This window comes from Thermobia domestica, chromosome 2 (genome assembly GCF_964235325.1).
Source record: "Thermobia domestica chromosome 2, izTheDome1.hap1.1, whole genome shotgun sequence".
In the NCBI taxonomy this organism is placed as follows: domain Eukaryota; kingdom Metazoa; phylum Arthropoda; class Insecta; order Zygentoma; family Lepismatidae; genus Thermobia; species Thermobia domestica.
In genome coordinates this window covers 11673122-11680332 of record NC_137455.1, presented here as the reverse complement: position 1 = coordinate 11680332, position 7211 = coordinate 11673122, and the positions used below count along the sequence as shown (strand labels likewise).

The 7211-nt window shown below is 37.2% G+C and overlaps 1 non-coding gene across 1 annotated transcript; it reads left to right on the top strand.

Moving 5' to 3' along the window:
- Positions 1 to 4470: 4470 nt before the first annotated feature.
- Positions 4471 to 4551, top strand: TRNAL-UAG (transfer RNA leucine (anticodon UAG)). Its single transcript has one exon. It is a non-coding gene; the product is annotated as a tRNA-Leu (tRNA).
- The last annotated feature ends 2660 nt before the right edge of the window (positions 4552 to 7211 follow it).

Genomic DNA, 7211 nt, shown 5'->3' with positions numbered 1-7211 from the left:
GGGGAAGGGGCGGTCGGCAGTAATACTGCTACTTTTAAGAGCTCCAAACTTTTATGGATGGGTTTATTTATATATAAAATAAGAAAGTTTCCTCTTGTGGGGGGGGGCGATGGCCCCGATCGCCCCCCTCTGGATCTGCCCCTGAGGTTTGCTATCTTTCTCAAAGACTTATCCTTCTTATGCACTTTAATAATTACTTTTCTTGTCTCCTCATTTGTTTCTGTTCGGTTGCTTCCCATTTCGACAGCCCACCGTGCAGTTTTTTCACTCCTATTCACAATTAAACTCATTCTGTTACTCGTCATGCTATACAGAAGTGTATACTCAGGTGAATACTAGTGAACCCCAGTTGTGGTATCTTTGTTTCGTATTCGTACGTCAGGTGTACGATCACTTTTTGCGTCTACTCTATACATTTTCTACGGAATTTATTTACTTTCTGACCATTAAACTTGTCTTTGTGGTTCTTTATTGATATATTCATAAAGCTTAGTTTTCATTATTCATATTGTGTGTGTTATTACACATCTTAAATTTTCTGTTTCTTTTTCGCAGGCATTCTCGTTTCAATAGCATAGGTGTACGAACACATTCTGCACTCACTGTATGTACAGTAAGTACAAATTTATAATTTTTGACTTTACGAAGTATACAATGTAATTGTTCAATAATTAACATAAGCAGGCTTTCATTAATTTATATTAATATAATAATTAACAAAACTAATAAGCGGGTGATTGATGACTCAGTGGTAGAGTTTTCATCTATGGTATTCTAACCCAGGACATGTGGGTTTTCGATGGCTAATTTTGTGTTCGAAAATTTTTCCGGTGGTAGGCCTACTCTTGGTTCCCTTTCTTATATTTGTTCCATCATCACTCATTAACGAATTTAGTTTATCAAAACTCTATAGCCATATATTCATTCTGTCCGTCAGTGAAACAAACAGTCTCAAGAACTATCTGATGGATTACCAATCAATTTTGGCCATGATGTACAGAGTCAATAGTTAAGAATCGAGTTCCCTGATGAATGTAATATTCAAACCGGAAGCGGTACAAATCAACCATTTCCGGTTTTAACGTTAATCATTATATAGTAAATATGGTAATAGATAGCGAGAAGCGGTTTCCAGTAATCGACATATATAACATTCATGTAGATAGAATGTTACCCAGTTTGTGCATCTGCTGAAAATAATGAGCTTAGGTATTTAGAGAGCATTTTCCGCTTTAGAAAATGTGTGCTTGTTAAAGAATGTAGAGAATTAGCTGAGTCAGGCACGTAGCTAGAATATGGTAATAGGAAGGGGGGGGGGGGTCTGTCACGAAATACTGTGGTTATTTACCAGGGGCTCAATCATTCTAAACTATTTTATTGGCAACATATATTGGTTCGTTTAGCCAAGATTTCTAATGGGGGCATGATATGAAATACTGTGGTTACACACCAGAGGCTCGATCATTCTAAATATTTTACTGACAACATACCCATATTGATTGGTTAGGACAATAAAATGAGGATATATTAGTAAGTATTTTAATAAGAAGCTATGAAGAAATCTCGAGTAAAATAATACAAAAAAGTATTGAAAAAGATATAGTCTTCCGAGGTCATTCGAATGGTGTCGAGAATTTTGCGTCTGGGAAATTTGCGCCCTACCTCAAGAACAGGGAAAATTGCGCCTGCGATGTACCTCCACCGGGAAGTTTGAGCCCTGCGAAATAAAAGAACCTATTGGAGCTTACGCATTTCCTCGGAGGGGCTGACATTACAGCATAAACAATCCTCCCCCCACAACCATGCCATTTGTGATTTATTTTCATTGTGGCTATATAAGGGGAGAATAAACTTCAATATAAGCCAAAAGAACACAACGGATCAACGCAACCACTGCTTCTTCCAGAGATGATTTTGGGGGAACACTGGCCTCCCCAGAGCTCTCAGAGTGCCCCCTCGGAGGAGACCAAAATAATACGTCTATAATATAATAATAAATAGAATAGTACCAGCAGTGACCCCCCTCCGGAATACTAAATATGCCTCCCGGAACATTTTTCCTGAAAGAACGACTGAACGCAATTGTGTGTTTGAAGTGCAATTCCAGCAAGTAAACACACTGTACATAGTTTTCTTGATAATATTACTGAACTGATTTTACATTCACTTTACATTTTCTTTTCTATATTTTGTGTCCTGAAAAGCCAAACAACTCGCAAGGATTGTGAACAGAGATATCTGGGTAGAGCCAAACAGCCTTTTGTAGATTAAATTATACTCTTTGATTATATTAATAAATAATTATATATCAGTCATTTATACGTTTACTGTAAATTTTGTAGTATAATGAAAAATTGTATTTGTATGGATTGCCCTTTAGTGAACTAAAATTGTATTTTTTTCATTTGTTCGGAATAATATTATAACGAATGGAGTAACTCACTGAGACGATGAGAGGCAAGCCTAGTTCAAGTGCGAGTGGAAGTTACTTTACACAATACAATAATAAGTTGAATTGTAGGGCGCTAACATCCCAGTGCAAATATATAGCCGGCGCATTTTCCCCTCTTTTTGGGGTAGGGCGCAAACATCCCAGTGCAAATATATTGCGAGCGCATTTTTTCCTATTTTTGTGGTAGGGCGCAAATTTCCCGGGCGCAAAATTCTCGCATTCAAGGAAAATATAATGTCCGTGAAGTTGGCAAGCCACTTATGTCAGACTCCAATTTCGACTTTAAACGTCGCTAGTGCTACGTTAGTGTTCGATAGTGACGCAAATCGTTAGTACTCCAACTGCATGCCAACACGCTCACTTCTAAGAATCATCTCAAAAATGAGGTTAACCGTTAGAGCAAGTAAGTGCTCATTGGTGCCATTAACATTAACGTTAATGCCTCCATCGTACGGCCCTTTGAGTAATAATAACACTACGTTTTTTGCTAGTCTCAATGCGTCCCTATATTCTCGCGAACATTCTGACGTGCCCAAGTTAGTTACTTTTTTTTTTGGGGGGGGGACTATTGTTTATCTGTTATTGTTTATTGTTTCTTGCTAGCCTGCAGAGTAGTCCTTACATTAATATGCCATTGTTCTTGATAATCATTGCGTATTTACAAGCAATTTGTTATTACTGTTAGAAGATATCAAAAAACAACAGATAAAATCTACTACTTAACGGTTCATATTTTTCTTTTACAGTACATAAACGATTAATAATAATAATAATAATAATAATAATAATAATAATAATAATAATAATAATAATAATAATAATAATAATAATAATAATAATAATAAGACTATTCCAGCATAAAAGTTATCAATTGCATCACACTGGCAACAAGCGACGCATATTTTAACTTCATAAAAAATCGTTTCTCACGATTTTCTGGAAAACTACGTATGATAACATCTTCATTATGTCAAGTTGTTTATCTCAGTGTGATATAAATGTCTTACCTCTGGACAATATCACAGTAAAACAAAAATTAAATATTAGGAGTACATCGTACTTTTGGACTACATCTCATTAACCATGGGAAGATTGAGTAGTGTATACTTCAGGATGTAAGTTTCAGCTTAACTTGCATCATACATTCTTAGGATTAAAAAAAGGAAATTTGTTCGTTTGCATTTGAACAAAATTCTTAGGATTACAAAAAGAAAAAATAATTTTTACGAATTCCGGATTTTTTCCAAATTCCGGAATTTTTCTGAATTCCGGATTTTTTCCGAAATCCGGAATTTTTCCGAATTCCGGAATTTTTCCGAAATCCGGAATTTTTCTGAATTCCGGATTTTTTTCCGAATTCCGGATTTTTTCTGAATTCCGGAATTTTTCCGAAATCCGGATTTTTCCGAATTCCGGAATTTTTCCGAATTCCGGAATTTTTCTGAATTCCGGATTTTTTCCGAAATCCGGGTTTTTTCTGAATTCCGGAATTTTTCCGAAATCCGGATTTTTCCGAATTCCGGAATTTTTCCGAATTCCGGAATTTTTCTGAATTCCGGAATTTTTCCGAAATCCGGAATTTTTCCGAATTCCGGAATTTTTCTAAATTCCGGATTTTTTCCGAAATCCGGAATTTTTCCGAATTCCGGAATTTTTCTGAATTCCGGATTTTTTCCGAAATCCGGAATTTTTCCGAATTCCGGAATTTTCCGATTTTACTTTCCGGATTCCGGAAAGTAAAAATTCCGGAATTGGCCATCCCTAATATATATATATATATATATATATATATATATATATATAAAGAAATCACGCTTATTCTTAAAGGATGCGAGATGGAGGACTTGAATCCCCGTCTTGGTAAAATTCTGCGTACGCCACTGAGCAGGACAATATCGCATGGAAGTTTTCTTAAGGCAGAATATTTAGCGAATGTCTTATATATAATGTCTTTAGCGAATGAAGGCAGAATGTCTTATATATATTTTCATACATATATATAATATGAAAAACACAATGGTAGCGTGGCCGAGCGGTCTAAGGCGCTGGTTTTAGGCACCAGTCTCACAGAGGCGTGGGTTCGAATCCCACCGCTGCCACTAATTTTACAATTTTAATTAAGCATTGTAAATTCCTTTCGTGTTTTCGTGTTATGTTTCATATTTTATTTAAATATTAATTTACATTTAAGGAAATAGATTTTGAGACGAAACTTACGCAGAAAACCATAATGCGTTGTTGCCAAATTTGTACGTTTACTGTAGTAATCACAATAAGAAAATTCCTGGATTCTAGCGTTGCAGTTCGAGAAGCGGAATCGCGGCAAGGGTCGAAAATAAGTTCTCCAGTAAGTATCTAAGCAGAATTACCCTTTATTATCTGGCATCACTAAACACTCGACGGTATCTGGCAATGCTGCACTATTCAAGCATCGTTTAGCATAACACCGAGAACACTGGTCTGTATCTTATGATATCATTTCTAATAGTCTGTATCGTATGGTATCATTTCCCCTTTTTTGTGGTCAAACATGTAGAAATTTGTTCTTTTTGGATAGTTTTTGATATAGTATGAGAGGAAGCGTTAGTGTATGTAAATTCGTTTATAAAGAAGATTAATTACAAAAAATGATTAGTTAAATGCAGAAAATCCACGAAAAATACAGTAGTTCAAATAAATTCGATTTCTTGTGTTATCATTTGAACAGCTGGTATATGAATTACTTTAGAAATATTTCCATAATTTTAATATAACGAACTCAGAGCTATTATATAACTTAAAACGCTATAGTGGCTCAATTGGCGGAACTTTTATGCGGGATAAAATTAGGAAAACCCTGTGTACGTCGAAGTGTTGTCAGTTGGTGGGAAATTTTCCACAAAACGGGAAATTCTGAATACTGGTGGGAATGCGGGGATTTTTAATTAAAATAGGCTAAAAAAAAAAAAGATAAATTTTTACATTCTCACCTTATCTAATACGTTCTTTCTTTCATTCTTTCTCTTCTTCTTTCACTCACTCTTTCTCTCTCTTTCTCTCAGGCACTGATCCATCTAACGTTTGACGGACTTGGCTTCTTAATGTTTCTGTAATAAGTAAGGATATAGTTATCTGTAAATTTTGCGTTTTAGAATACACACATAGGCCAGATTATGTTCCAATGGCTAGAAAGAAATATTTATCTCAGTTGGAGTTAAATTCTGCATCTACCTGCTAGAAAGTTCATGGCCTTCGGATAGGAAATTAGTTAGCTGTCACGAAATTAAGAACACTGATTAATCTACCAGTAAAGCAAACAGACGCAATCGGTGGTGATTTTCTCTATATACTAGATGTTGATCCAAATGAAGGCAACAGAAGGCGCCGAAGCATAATATACTTCGTGGTTTTTGGTGAGTTTATAGGGACCAAGAGACACAGCGTCCTAGGTGATAGAATTCGAACCCCTTTGTGGCCAAGGAGTGTGTGTAGGCAAGTGCGCCCATCAGGGGGCAAGGTGGGGCGCGGTTGCCCTCTAGAGGAAATTGTACTTTGGAATATCGAAAACCTAATAGAATTTTTAGAATAGTTACAGCAAAATTTGAAACTATATTTGAAATGTCGCTTTTTCTTGGCCCCCTTGGAAACCACAACATGGACGCCCTTGTGTGTAGGTACTGTACTTCTCAGAGACCAAGCGTCCTACTGTGTGCGCAAGGAAAGGGGGCTTCTAACAGTTGGGTAGAGCACATGGAGTATTGGAGGCGCTGTTACCAGAACCTCCGCAACAGAGACAGCAGCTCTGGTGACAAACTTAAGACGTTTAACAAGTCGTTTCAACTATCGGCAACAGCGCGGTCAGTGACCTTCGTTGCCTGGAAACAGCGTGAAAGAATACTACAGTGATTGGCTAATAATCCTCCCTCTCGTTTTGTTTACAACATACGAGGTTATCTGTCAGATACCACCTTTCAGTAACTCGATAGTAGAGAGGAGGATCGAAGACCAGATATCCTAGAGAGTGGAGGTGATGATCAATCGGTGGAGATTGATGCCTTCTGTGGTGTTGTGGCTTTTTGTATGCAGAAATGTTCCTGACTTCATTAATCTTCGTCACTTGACGATCGTTGACGATGGTTCACAATGTCTTCTTCGTGGTTGTCTGAAGTTGTTTACAGCCAGCATGTGGTGTTGGGAGCACGTAAAATGAAGTGAAATGAAGTATTTAAGGTTTACGTTCCACGGTTATGCCGGCTACGCTAAAGTAGATGGTGATGATCAGAATGAGTGAAATGCTGGAATGAAGAAATGGGGAAGAAACGGGAGAACCAAGAGAAAACCCCACACACACGTTGTTTGTCCACCACAAAGTTCACTTGGCGCGAGCTGGGATTGCACCAAAGGCCACACGTACCAGAGGTGAACGCTTTATCACTGAGTTGGAGCTGATTGGTTAAGAGTACTAGAGAACAATTGGAATTTTTTCAAGTTATGTCGGTAGAAGATTTTGGGGTAAAAGTGCGTTATACAGATTGTTGGAGAATGGGTCGTTGATTAAAATTTAGTGTCCCTTTCGACAGTAGAATCATATGACACGTGAACTACAACATTACCTGGGATCCTAATTACATGAAATCGCACTGGGAATTGAACCTGGAACTCCCGGGCCAAAGACACACACGTTTATCATATAGAAACTAGAGATCTTCATTGGAGGCCTAAACACTCATGTTCCCAGGTAACTTAAATTTATGAAAATCTTATGAAATATTTTCTGCTC